Consider the following 15126-nt stretch of genomic DNA (forward strand, 5'->3'; position numbering starts at 1 on the left):
AGCGTGATTGGCTGGAGCTGGCTGGCATGCCAGGCTCCAGGAAGTCTGGATGGGTCTGCCCGGTGGTGAGTGGGAGATTAGCATGAGTGATGTGTGAGAGGAGTGTACCTGGGTCCTGGATGGGCTGGGTTTTCCCCACACAATGCTGGCTCCGCCCCCCTGTGGTGTGTCTAATGACCCTAGCCTCCCCAGTGAAAGGAATGGGTGGTTGGGCCATCAAGAGTGCTCCAGAACCAGCTGCGACTGGTTTTCCCCCCACCCTGCACATTGTAACAAAGGAATTTACAGTATAAGAAGGGGCTGTGTCCCCACTGAAATTGTTCTTCTTTTGGAATCCTGCCAGAGGGGGCTTGTGCCGCTGCTGGGGCCAGAAGGACCGCCACTTGGGGAGTCTCCCTGCCTGGAGACCCAGTGTGCTGGCTCTGGCCCAGCCTTGCCCCCCCTGCCTGCCTCCAGCCCTGCTGGAGCTCTGCCCTGTCCTCCAGTGCTGGGGAGCACTGAGGACTTCTTGCCTAGCGCTTGGAAGCGCTTTATTTCACTTATTGCGCTTGTGAGCGCTGTAATTACAGAGGCCGGTGCCCACCCGGCACTGTCCGCCCCGAGCGAGTGCACACCTCGCTGACTGTGAATTGCTGCTGGGACCGGGCGCTGTTCCTTTCCAAGGATCGAGTGCCCACCTCGAGTAAGTTCTGTGCCGAGATCGTCCTGAAGTTGCGAGTGCCACTTCGCTTCTTAATTTAATTGGAGCCGGTGCCCACCCGGCATTGCCCCGTGTCGTCCTCGCGGAGGAGAAGCCGAGAAGGAGAAGCCACCCGCGTCATCGCCCTGCCGCGCTGGGATTGGCCCAGCCGGCCGAGCCTCCGGCCGCGTCATCGGGAAGACCGGAGAAGCAGGAAGCAGCCTGCCGCGTCTTGCCTGGAGCTCCCGAGTGGAGAGGAGCCCTGCCCGCGGCCCAGCTGAGCAGCCGAGGCAGCCGGTGAGTGCGGGGGCGGGGTCTTTGTTGTGCTGCGGGCGGCCCCGTGGAGAGAGGGTCGCTCCGACAAGAGGGGCCAGTTCTTTGTTCGCGCCTGTGAGTGAGAGCCTGCGAGGCTCTAGGCGACCAGTATTTCCCGAGTCCCCCGAGAGGGACTCCAACGATTGTGGCCATCAGTGTGCTCAGAGCGGCCCCGGTTGGCAGCGGGCCGCTCCCACGATCTTGGGGGCATTGTCCCTTGCATCCCGAGTCCAGGAGGGACTCCAACCCGAGCCTAAGAGAGGCTCCGACGAGAGGAAGCATCTCCGCGTTTGTGGAGCCACGAGGTGCCCCGGGGGCACCAATTGAGTAGAGCCCAGTGTGGCTCTTGGCAAAGCCTCATCTCTTTGGGTCCCCAGAGCGAGGGACCCCCCAGCCCAGCGAGGCTGTACCTTTCCGTTGCTGGAGCCCCGAGAGGCTCAGCAGCCCCCCCCCCTTTCTGGTGAGAGAGCCTACGAGAGGCTCACCAGTGCCACAGTGGTGGTTCTTTGAGCCCAGAGAGGCTCCAACTTTGTGCTAACTTTCCCTGCTCCAGTTGCCCAGCACTTTGTGGGCAACTGCCACGTTTAGGCCCTGACATTGGGACACCGGGACAGTCACAGGTGGTGACTGGTGAGTTTGGGGAAATTGTTATTGATTCTGCACCTCTGAATGTATTGATTATGCGTCATGTGCCTTTACACCTCTGAATGTTACGGCATCATGTGTTTTGCTTACACCTCTGAATGGGTAGATTATTCATCATGTGTTCTCTTTGTCCTTTTACACCTCTGAATGTTACGACATCATGTGTGTTGCTTTTGCACCCCTACAAGTAGTGTGACGTGTAGGTGGTTGTTTTCTCCCTAGTACAGGTGGTGCTAGAGAGGTCCTGTTACCAGTGATTACTGGTTGTATGCTCTACTGTTATATTTTTGTGCTACAGTAATTATTTCTAAAAGTGCTGATACCCTTGACAGTGGTCCAGGTGGCCCTGTCCTGTACAAATATCCCTTGTAAATTCCGCCCGTGCCTGTTGGCACAGTGTAACAAGATGTGTGTTTTATCTAATGTATATTTTTAAAATACAAAGGCTATTTTCATATAACCTTGTGTGGAGTGTTTTCTTTGTGGTGGGCCTTGGGTGTTGTTGCTGGGGTGCATGCGCAAATACTTAACTTACATCGCCTCCAAGTTTAGCCTTGACTGCTCGCGCCACGTTACCTAGAGGGCGAGTGAGGGGTTATCTTGGCGTGTAACTCCCTTGCCCTGACACTTAGAACTGGCGATCCCTGACTGACCTCGACGCGAGTCTTGGCCGGCCAGGGTCCCGGGTCTAACAGGTGCCAGCATAGAGACTCTTGACCGTTCTCTGCTCTTTTCTAATGCGTTGGACAAGCAACTTTTGCTGTAACCCCTAGCTTGGAGTCTTGCCATCATGGCAACTGCTCCCTCCTCAAATTTCTCCTGAGTGTTGCAAATTCTTTTTAAACGCAACAACTCACCCAGAGGGATACTGGTTATGACGTGTCTAGGATGACCACTGCTGGCGTGTAGAATGCTATTGCCAGCAGTGGGTTTCCGGTGCAATGATGTACCAATCACTGCACCATTAATGCTAATGCAGACATCTAGAAATTCAGCAGATGAAGTGCTGATGTTTGATGTAAAAAATAAATTGAAATGGCTGGTGTTGAGAGCATCAACAAAAATTTTTGCACTATTTGTATCGCCCTCCCATACACAGAAAACATCGTTGATAGATCACATCCAGTGCTTAACATGTTCAATACCAGGGACGCTAATGAGATCCCACTCCTCCCACAGCCCCACGTGCAAGCACGCGTAGCTGGGAGAGAAGTAGGATCCCATCGCAACACCGCGTACCTGTCTCCAAATGTCCTTACCAAACAAAAAATAATTATTGTTAAGGCACCACTGCACCAAGTCACATATCATTTTGTTATGACTGTAGTATGCACAGGAATTTCGTCCCAAGAAATGTCTAATTGCCTCAATGCCCTGAGTGTGTTGGATACACGTATACAGTGACTCAATATCTAACGTGATAATGCGCCACTTGTCTTGCAACTGTATGGACTCCAGCTTGGTCAAAAAGTCCCCTGTGTCCTTAATATAGCTGGGCAACATTTGGACGTGCTCCTGTAAATAAAAATCAATGTAACGTGAAATGTTCTCACCCATACTTTTAATCGCTGAAATGATGGGTCTCCCCGGTGTTGGATCTTTCATTTTATGCACCTTGGGAATAAGATACAAATGTGGCATAACCGGATGTTCCACCAAGAGGAAAGCACATTCAGTTGCTGAAATCAAGTTGCTTCTTTTGTAGGATAACAACATTTTTTTGACGTTGTCCTTAGCATGCTTGTATTGGACACCATTGCTTTTCACATAGCAATTAACGTCTTCAAGTTGTCTCATTGCTTCTTTGATGTATTAGTCCTTTTGCCACAAAACAATGTTTCCTCCTTTATCAGAAGAATTCACAATTACTTCTTGGTTTTTTGACAGTTTTGCCATCAAATTGTGGTATTGTTTGGTTTGAAAACTGGACATGTTGTTTGTACTTTGGATTTGTCTATTGAGTTTTTTCAAATCCTCGATGATGCACTCGTGGAAAATGTCCACCACGTCCTTTGGCATAACGGGGACAAATTTGCTTTTGGGTTTGAAGGGGCTGTCACCGGCTCCCTTTTGTTGAATGTTGATCGCTCGCAGCTCGCACTGCGTGTCAGGAATGTCCATATTGGTTGTCGGTGGAGCTGTTCCCATATTCAGATTGCAAAGTGTTATAAGCGTTCTGGCCTCACTGGCTGCAACCAATGGAGAGACAGTAATTGAATAGGCTCCCCCAGTGGTTGCTGAAGTGTTCACATTGGACTTAGATTTAATTGCATAAAACTTCTTGAGTTTTAGTTTACGAATGTATAGAAAGACATCAGCTCTGGTGTTGATGTAATCAAAAGAACTTTCGGGGCAGAAATTAAGTCCCAGCATGAGGAGTTGTTGCTCAGCCGTTGTTAGCGTTGTGTCAGATAAGTTATAATGGTACTTGCGCTCATCATTGTTTGCTGTTTTTCTTTTTGTGCCACTTCTTTTTTTGCGGCTGCGGTGGCTTTTGCACATTTTCTTCTTGCCCTCCGCCTTGTGTTTTTCCTCTCCCTGCATTCCTCGACCGCGTCCGCGGACCTAGAGATTGCAGATGGGCCTCAACTAAAAAATCAATTTCTTCGCCTAAGTCAAGGATGGCGTGTGGTATATTGTCTTCGGGCACGCTTGTCAAAGATCCGCATGTGCTTGATGAGCTAGCCAGCGAAATTGTATCCGTTGCTGACATTTCGTAGTTTTCCGCTACTCCAGCTGAGTTTTGTTGAGCTACCTGTGCCTGCGTTCATTGCACAGTGTTCTGCATTTGCCGCTGCTTTTTAGCTTGGTCAAATTTGCGTGCGAACGTGTATATTTGACCTGTCTCATAGTCATTAAGATCTCTGGCAAACTTGTTTATTTTGCGTAGCTTTATTTTGTCTTCATGCTTTTTTAATCGCTTACTGATGTCTTTGCAACCTTTGGCAATGACTGCTTGGGTTTCGCTGTCCGTGAATGCATCAAGGTCTATGTTTATTTTTTTGATCTCATCCAATTGAACACCACAATCCAAAATTGCATATCTGATTAAGAGCTTAATTAGATTCATGGATGCTCCGAGATTTAGTTCGCCCCATTCACGCAACATATTGGGGTTTGGATCCACAAAACTCGGGCCAGCATAATGCGCAGCCCTCTCGGGACCCGCCCAGCTTCCTCATACTTAGTGAGAGATTTGTGCTCTCACCATTTCGTAATCTCGGACCGAAATTTATTTTCCAGCAAGCTCAACAATTTTTTGGCATCCTGGTTAACCGCCGTGGCGGCGCTGACTTGCATTTGTCTGCTGCCTGCTCCTCGAGGCACCTGAGCAAACAATGCATCGGCCGCCGCCTCCCACTCCGTTTCCAAACTGGCTGCCATGGTCTCTCGCAATGCTGCCAGGTGGTGTTATTTTGAAGGTTTATATCCGAAAGTTAGTAATCGTGAAAAGGCAATCCACTAGTGCCTTTCGCGTTTCCGCGTTGCCTGCAGATGATCGCTGCCTCCTCACCTGAAATGACTTGATAATGCAGACCACGCCCACTCCGTGATCCATAGTAGCCGGAATTCAAACTAGCCACAAACGGCTCTCAGAGTATATGCGTTGGTCTGTACAATCCCGTGTCAGGGAGCTTTTGCTATAGTATTCCTCCTTGGAATTCACGTCGAGTTGATGGTTGTAGAAAGCAAAAGCCGCTCTTAGAGGAGGGGGCACCGCCAGCGGAGACAGCCGGCATCCGCAATAATACCACAAGAAATCTTCAGACCTCCACTTGCGCGGCGAAAGAAGAGGCGGACCCCACGAAATTCAGGCAAGTTAATTTTATTCACAAGCCTTTAAAATGCAACGTTTCGAGTACTGGCGTACTCTTGTTCACACACCACATTTGTATTTTTGATTTTCTTTTATGTTGTTGGTTCTGACCCCACCTATGGGCCACACCTCCCACACGTGCATCACATGATCCAACCTGCGGCCCGGATTAAGTAATTTAAAGCAACAGTGCACCACTATGTATGTAATGAAAATCACAGATGTTGGACAATGTCGCAATTAGTACATTTAAAATCAATAGCGATAAACATAATGCCGCTAATGTTGATTCCACCACAGTGAACACTGTTGGGTATATATATATATATATTGAAAACTCCACAGCCACCGCGAAGGTAAGTACAGCTCCCACGGTAGCAACGCAGACACGGACCACCAAAGTTAAGTGCTGGATATTTTTATTTGTTGCAACCCGCCATAACGTTTCACCTCCGTAGAGGCTTGTTCACATGACAATGTGACTAAGGTAAGTTACAGTTTTTAAAGTGACAGTGCAAGGTTTAAAGTGCATCACGTGACAGTATCTACAATAGAGATAAAAGATATACTTTTTGACCGTATGCTAAAATGCTTAATTCATTTCATTAACATGCTGTGAATTTAATGGTTTAAACATATCCATGATATTAAAAAGCTCAACCTGGTGTAATATGCCTAGCTTAAAATCAATATTAGTACAATACATATTACGTGATGGAATTTCCACATTTTTACATCTTTGAGTTTTGCCGATCTAATTTGCGAGCCAAAATTCATCATGGTTAATCCTGGTTATTTAATAAAACCCACAAGTTAAAACATAGGTGCAAAAATACGCATTTGTGCAAATTAAGCAACATTGTTTCGATTAAACCACGTTTGTAAGCTAATGGCTCAGCTTCACCAGATGCTGTGTTTCTCTTGATGTTCGCAAAACCAACTATTACATGCATATGAGTAAAAAGCATTTTTAGTTGATGACAAATATCGGGACGAATCCCTCAAGGTCCTAATTCATTTCAATCAAACGAAAAATCAGCCCTTGTAAATATTGTCCTTGATTAGTATAAGACCATACATAAATTATACAACTTTACTGGTACTGTACAGAGTGATGCCGTGAAAGTGCTTAGGTGCCCAAAAGTTGATAGTGATGTTTAAAAACGAATATCCATTTAACATTCGCCAAGCAGGATTATGCTATAGTCAACTCTGTTGCATCTTGTTCTGAACCTAGAGCTGAGTGTGTATATTGCATGAATTCATTTGTATTAATCAACATAATCACTAACTACAACATGTCATGCCCTGATGTTGGGCCTTACCTGGTCTATGTATGTTCAATGCCTCATAGCAATATGCTCAATTGAACTACCTTAAGAACGATAAAATGTTCTGGAATTAGATAACATATGTGGAAAAATGCGACCACATTTTCCAACTCTGTGTGTTATTTAATATCGATGATTGTAGTGAGAGAGAGCAATTTGGCTTGGGAGACCGGACTATCTGTTGGAGGAACTCGTGTACCTATTATGACAGACATGTATGTAAGTCCTCAGTGATATTGAGGCCTTTGGGAGTCTTGGAGTCTAGTAACAGTATGTATCTGGTTTCGAGTTTACGCAACCTCGACTCCCTGTTCCCACCCCTCCTGCTGGCGCTCACGGCATCAATAAGAAAATATTTCAGACTTGAGTTGTCACTGTTGTGTTTGTCCTTGAAATGTCTTGTGACCAGATAGGTATTATCCTGGTTCGTGATTGCCCGGAGATGTTGTAATATGTGCAGGCAGTTTTGTGCTGCCTACGTAGTACATACCGCAGAGACAAATCAAGACGTATACAACATACTCTGTCTTGCATGTTAATATTTTGTCAATAAGATGTTTCCTGTTGCTGAATGCATCTACATATGTTTTGGTGTTAAGTCCATGGATGCATGATTTGGATGTTTTGCACCTGTAGAAACCTTTATTAGTCAATAGCCAGGACGTTTTTTCCAAAACCTCTGGTTTGGTGTTGACCAGTTCGTCCCTCATTGAGGGTGCCCTGCTGTATGTAAGTGATGCTTTTCGCGGTAAAGTAGGGCCTATAATTGGGTCATTCAGAATTAACGGCCAGTTACGGTTGACAATTTTATAGATGTCAGAATGTTGTCTGTTGTATCTCGTGATTATTCTGAAGGGAACAGGTTCAGTTTTGGCGTGGCTTGTTATGGTTTCCACATTAGCTGTACTGGTAGTGTGGGATTCAATTTGACTGTAGGTGCTAAGGAGCTGGTTTCTGTCCATTAACATGGATTTGGCAATGGCGGACTCAATGGATTTGCTGTTCCAGAATACGGCATTTGCTGTCATATTGCGCCTGTTTGAGGTCATCTTTGTTACTGCACAATTTTCTTAACCTTAACATTTCCCCATAGGGGATGCTCGATGTTAGATGAGCTGGGTGTGCACTTGTGGCATGAATGATAGTGTTTCCTGCTGTGCTTTTTCGATGAAGCCTGGTTGCTAGCTTACCCTCCTTAACAAAGACTTCTGTGTCAAGGAAAGGGACTGACTGTTGACTCATGTTAGCAGTGAACTGTAGGTTAAGTGTATTGGTGTTAATACTCTCTACAAACTGGTCAGCTGATTACTTAGACCCACTCCAAACAATAAACAGGTCGTCTATGTAACGTAACCATTTCACGATATTGTTATCACAGACTGTCTTGTATTGGGTTTGGAGGACCAGTTCTTCCCAGCTGCCCATATGCAAGCAGGCAAAGCTTGGTGAAAAACTGGCCCCCATTGCCACCCCTTGTTTCTGGCGATATAACAAGTTGTTGTACATAAAAAAGTTGTTAGTCAGGCACTATTTCAGCATTTGTACAAAGATTTCATTGTGTTCTTTGTGTTGAGTAGCTCGTCGTGCAAGGTAATAAGTAACTGCATTAAGCCCATCTTGGTGCTTGATACTTGTATATAATGCAGCTACGTCTAATGTAATCATCCAATAGTTCTCTTCCCATACAATTTGTTCAAGTTTCCAGATGAAATCCCCTGTGTACTGTACATAGGAATCTAGGGCTTTGACGTAAGGCTGTAGGAAATAGTCAATGTAGACAGATGTTGTTTCCAGCATGCTACCCCTAGCCGAAATAATTGGTCTTCCTGGGGGTGAGTCCTTATTCTTATGAACTTTAGGAATTAAATATATTGTTGGTGTTATTGGATTTTCATTTAGCAAATACTTAAATTCACTCTCCGTTAGATATTTTTGATTACGCCATTTGGTGAGTTTTGTCCGATATTCTGCATGAGCTGACTTCATTGTTGTCAGAGAAGTCCGATCGTAGCACTGTCTGTCATCTAATTGTGCTTATGCCTCGTGATCGTAATTGGAACGTGTTAATAGAACAATATTGCCCCCCTTGTCACTTGCTCTAATAATGACCTCTTTGTTTTGGCTCAACTTTGAGATGAGGGCTTCATACTGCTGTGTTTGTTTGTCATATCGTCGCTTTTGATTTTGTACTCTCTTACTGAGCTGTTTAAGTTGACATGTGACGTTTTCATGGAACACATCCACTGTGTCCCTGGGCATAATTGCATTAAATGTAGACACGGGTCTGAAATGGGTGACATTGGAAGCCGGTGTGGCCTTTGACTGTCCTGCTCTCATTGCTTCAGATGTTTGGGACATCGAATAGCCAGCGCCTTCTGTTTCCCATAGTTCGAATAGATCCTCTTCCATATGTCCTGTGTCGTTCATTTCACCAGTCAGTTCAATGTCTTGAGATTGTCTGACTCTAGGCATTGTTTTTTTCTTGTTTAGTATAAAGTATTTGCGTAGCTTTAGATTGCGAACTGCTTTGTAGATGTCTAATCTGGTAGTGGCATAGTCAAAATTCCTGAGTGGTGCATAGGAGAGGCCAAGTTTCAAGATGTTTTGCTCCTCGGGTGTTAGGCCAACGTCCATTAAATTGATAATAGACTGATTGGTTTGGGTTCTCACTGTTGGTTGTTGGGTACCCATTTGCCCTTCCCTCTCTTGTTCTGGTATTGACCTCCTTTTCTGTGTCCTGTACCTCTGCCTCCTTTTGTAGTTCCTGAGTTTGCGCTGTAATGTTTTTTGGTCCTGAGTCGCAGAGTTTGCATCCGTTCTTGGCACAAAAAATTGATTTCTTTCCCGGGTGAAGGTTTGACTGCTTTTTGTGCTGCTGTTTGATTCCTCATTCAGACTCAGATTCACTGCCCAAAATGCTGAGGTCTGAGGAAGACGTCTTCGTGTTTTCGCCACTTTGCTGGGGTCTTATTTGATGGAACGGTGTCTTCTTTGCAGATGTGCGTAAGGCATCATATCTTTTAGCAAAGGTAAAAATCGGTCCTATCTCGTAATCATTGCGATCTCTTTTGTCCATGATTTTGGCTTCTACTTTCTTGAGCCTGAGGTTCATTTCACTCATTAGTCTGGTTTTCTCCTCGGTTTGATCATTTTTGTCGAGCTCCTCATGAATCTCCGCAATCTCTTTCAAAAGCTGCGCTCGGTCAATTTCCGCGTATTTAATGAGCATTAGGACCAATCTTCGCGATGCCTCCAAGTTGCTTTCGGCCCATTCCTTCATCAAACCCGGGTTGGGGTTTTCGTAGCTCGGTGCTGTCAAAATACGCAGACCCCTTAAAATGCGATTGACATCGATGTAACTCTGAAGCGATTTCGCCTCCCACCACTTGCTCTGCTCACTACGTGACTTCTTTTCCAGAATTCAAAACTTTTCTTTCAGTGAGCTAGCTTGGGGGCTTGTGGGTGTTGTAGTCCAAGAACATGGTCATGGCGGCAGCCTCCCGCTCTCTCACATTGTCGGCGGACATTGTATTCTGCAACTTGAATTGGATAATTTAGACGGACTTCTCAAAGGTTGAGGTTTCCTATTATCGGTGTAAAACCCACCAACCTGTCCTTGCACATATACTTTCCTCCCCGAAGTACCTTTTGTATCTTGGTGCAGCCGCCGGTTGGGAGTTTCCGCTGCCTCCTTGCATCTTCTGACTGAGTGGTGTAGGTCTCCTTTCCTTGCACGGCTTTCCTGTTTGTTCGGCTTCAGGGGGTCAGACGCTGCTTTCCTTTCGGAATACTGTCACTCCCAGTCGGACTCGGGAAAAACGTCACTTTCAGCGTCGTCCTCAGAGCCGAGAGGGTCTCGTGTGATGGCTGCATGAAACTTAAAAGCCAAACATATTGAAAACTCCACAGCCACGGCGAAGGTAATTACAGCTCCCACCGTAGCAACGTAGTCACGGACCACCAAAGTTAAGTGCTGGATATTTTTATTTGTTGCAACCCGCCATAACATTTCACCTCCGTAGAGGCTTGTTCACATGACAATGTGACTAAGGTAAGTTACAGTTTTTAAAGTGACAGTGCAAGGTTTAAAGTGCATCACATGACAGTATCTACAATAGAGATAAAAGATATACTTCTTGACCGTATGCTAAAAATGCTTAATTCATTTCATTAACATGCTGTGAATTCAATGGTTTAAACATATCCATGATATTAAAAAGCTCAACCTGGTGTAATATGCCTAGCTTAAAATCAATATTAGTACAATACATATTACGTGATGGAATTTCCACATTATTTACATCTTTGAGTTTTGCCCATCTAATTTGCGAGCTAAAATTCATCATGGTTAATCCTGGTTATTAAATAAAACCCACAAGTTAAAACATATGTGCAAAAATACGCATTTGTGCAAATTAAGCAACATTGTTTCGATTAAACCACGTTTGTAAGCTAATGGCTCAGCTTCACCAGATGCTGTGTTTCTCTTGATGTTCGCAAAACCAACCATTACATGCATATGAGTAAAAAGCATTTTTAGTTGATGACTAATATCGGGATGAATCCCTCAAGGTCCTAATTCATTTCGATCAAATGGAAAATCAGCCCTTGTAAATATTGTCCTTGATTAGTATAAGACTATACAAAAATATACAACTTTACTGGTACTGTACAGAGTGATGCCGTGAAAGTGCTTAAGTGCCCAAAAGTTGATAGTGATGTTTAAAAACTGATATCCATTTAACATTCGCCAAGCAGGATTATGCTATAGTCAACTCTGTTGCATCTTGTTCTGAACCTAGAGCTGAGTGTGTATATTGCATGAATTCATTTGTATTAATCAACATAATCACTAACTACAACATGTCATGCCCTGATATATATATATCGCCAGTAGGTAGTTATAATTAGAACCTAGTTTCCATAGGAAAAGCGTTTTTTGTTTTCCCAAATCTTTGGCGCCTGTTGACGAATCTTCTAGAAAATTTTCAAAACTTGTGGCAACGCTCCGGTCAGCTCCTATCTTGAAAGTTTCAGGGTGACTCAGCAAGTGGGGGCTGGGAAAAAAGAGGGTCCCAAAACGTGTTTACTACATGTTAATTTCCATAGGAAACTTTAGACACGGCTACAGCTCAAACTGCTGAACGGATTAACACCAAATTTGGCAAAAAGGTAGCCCTTGTTTCAGAAAGCACTCTTTTTGTTAAATGGTGTAAATCCGTTCAGTAGTTCCTGAGAAATAAAACAAATAGAGGTTGAAAAATGAATTTCCCATATGAAACTTGAGATACGGCTACAGCGGGAACTGCTGAACGGTATTACACCAAATTTGACAAAAAGGTAGTGCTTGCTTCAGAAAGCGCTCTTTTTTTAATGGTTTACATCTGTCAGTAGTTGCTGGGAAAATCAAAAAATAAAAGTTTAGATATATAGAGGAGGGTTGATCTGCGCACCCTCCAGACCACACGTTGTATTCTAATTGGCTGTCAACACTCCAAGCCAGTAAGAGTTGGCAGCCATCTTGTGCCTCAGTAACCGAGGCAGAAGAAAAAGGAAAAAGAAAGGTGAAAAAAAGAAAAGGGGGCAGGGTGATAATCAGGGCCCCTAGAATTATGCAGCACAAAATGACCAAACTATGCAGCAGGGTTCATTAAATCATGCTGCAAGAAAAGGCATATTATGTAATAGAATGGGGCACATTTTGTGATAGTATTACTTCATATTTTGTCATTTTTTGATGTGTTAGCACAGTCTGGGCAAATGTAAGCTCCATGGTACAGCAAAGCCATGCAATACACAACAGGCTACAACAATCTTGCACACAACGTCTGGGGAGTATACCAGCGTCCTCGCTGTGTGGTCAAAACATATGAATAGTGACATGAGCATCCCAAAATTGCAGTCAGTAATGGCTAGTATATGTTTGTATGCTCATTTGTACCTGTGCTGAGATACCGTGGTTGGACGTTTGTAGGGTGTTAGGTGATGTGGAGAGAAACCATAAAAGGCATCACCTGCAAAAAAATATTTAGTTTTTTTAACCTCTTCACTGTGGCGCAAATTACGCCGCACTGCTGGACATCCCAATCGCGGGATTGGTCATGACAGCTCCTGGCCGTCATGAGCACACGACCACCGTGAGCCGTCATGAGCATGGAAGAGGTTAACAAAGCGGTATCTATTCTAATTGTACTACATCATGCCTACCTTCATACACAGTGTCTCAGGATAATGTGTGTGTATTCTGTTGTAGTGAATATTGATTATGTTTGAGATTCCACCCCAAGCTACCAATGTAGATCCATTGTATGGTGTTCTTACTTACAAATAAAGCACATATAACTGGTGTCTGTCGAAAAAATTTATCCTTTTTGGGTGTTTCCAATAGTAAAGTAAGTACTCCCTATTTTCCAGGCACTCCCGTTCTGCCTCCTATATTTACTACTAGAACGTATACTTATGTGCGCGGAAACTCTGCATTTGGGCACAGATGAGATGATGAATGAATACATGTATGTTATCGACCAAGGATAGATGAATGTATGAGTTTTGCATGAATGGGAGTGTGTGAATGGATAGTTGATAGTGTGATTGATAAATACATGAGTGGATGTTTAAATGGGCAACATCCATCAATGCACTCACTCATGAAACATTCATACACCTGTTGTTCGACTTATTCATTCACTTTTTCACATACACAGAATAAAAATGTTTAAGAGATAAATAATCCATACCTCTTGGCTAATTATGGCGATAGCCTGGTTGGGAGCTGAGTCCTGATTCATGGTTGAAGCTTAGAATGTCCGCACCGTGAACAGCTAGGAAGATAGGTCTAGACTCCTGGCTAGAGTTGGGAGGGCTATTGGGTGGTGATGCTACACTAAAAACTCAGGTTAGAAAGTGTGTTAGAAAGTCCTGAACAAGTTTTCCGAAAAGTAGGTAAGCAGTAAACAGAAGGTAAGCAGGATTTACAAAATGAACTTTTGAGATGAGTCGTACTATATAGATTACCAAGGCTCAACATTTGTTTTCACCCTTACACATAAAACGTTTGGTTTGCCATATGGATCACATCCATGTGTGCAATAATGCCACTTCACAAAACCGACCAAATTACTGTCTAATCACACATTTTTTTTGCGACTAGTCGCCCAGATGACACACTGACATCAGCCACAGATCCACCTCACCAGGTATTCAGAGGAACACTACCGGTGATTCAACACTTTCCCACCACATGCAGTGCAAGCCACAAAACACTCCTGCAGCCAACATTTTCACAAGCCACAATGCTACTCGCCTACAGTCATTCAGGCGTAGACAAGAACAACTGTCACCCAAATAACCAGGCCACACACTCCAGCTCTGTGTGTACAGCTCAAGCTTTCACTGAAACAGGGCTCCTGATCATCAGCTTCTCAAATCAAGGAAACACACCTTATGCCTTGTACCTGTGTTGCACTACAGGTCTGCCATGTGCATGTGTTGCGCTACACAGCATAAACATTTAATGTTGCCATTGCATCAGGCCATTACCAGTTTCCTGTATCAAATACACATCTTACAAGCAGAATGTTAAGGCTGAAGCTTCTAGTCATTCCTGTTAAATGCACCAATGTGTATGGTGGAGTCCAAATCACAACTGGGCTCCTGCATTTCAGCCATCTCACCATGAACAGACACTGTAAAGCTGTGTCATCATGAATGCTGTTTAAAAGTTGTACATCCCTCCGTACAAAGAATTGATGACAAGAATTCTTCAAAATGCAAAGCACTGCACTTCCCTTTTTCAAGTTTTATTCCCACGATATTCTTAGGAAAACCTTTTCGGTTGCCAGAGTAAGGCAAAGCAGCAACTCGCGATGGTATGTCTTACTTAAATGTTTTTTTTTTCAATTCTTAGCTTTATTCGATTTTAGTTTAAAATCATAAAAGCGTACAGTTAAAAACAGTCATAAAAAACTTACATACAGGAACACAAAATATCTACGAAGTAAAAAAATAAAAAATAAAGCATTGGTCCAAACTGTGGGGATAAGTTCCTTAGTTCCATGTGACAATTCATAGTTTTCCATACTTGCGGTCAATGTGCATTGTTACAGGATGATTGAAGGCAGAAAGGCCACTGCCACTCAGTGCGCAGATGCTTTTACCCCTCGAGTAAATTGACTCTGCCTTTGGTCTTTGTCGGGGGATGAATGCCATGCTTGGATAAAAATCATGTAGGTCCCAGATGGATATAGGGCCGTCGCCTTCTCCGGGATGCAAAGTTTGGAGGTACGGAACAATTAATCTACTTCTAAATCTTATTAGAACCAGGTCGCCGGAAATGTCTT

The sequence above is a fragment of the Lissotriton vulgaris genome, unplaced genomic scaffold, assembly GCF_964263255.1.
Source record: "Lissotriton vulgaris unplaced genomic scaffold, aLisVul1.2 SCAFFOLD_2873, whole genome shotgun sequence".
Lineage (NCBI taxonomy): Eukaryota > Metazoa > Chordata > Amphibia > Caudata > Salamandridae > Lissotriton > Lissotriton vulgaris.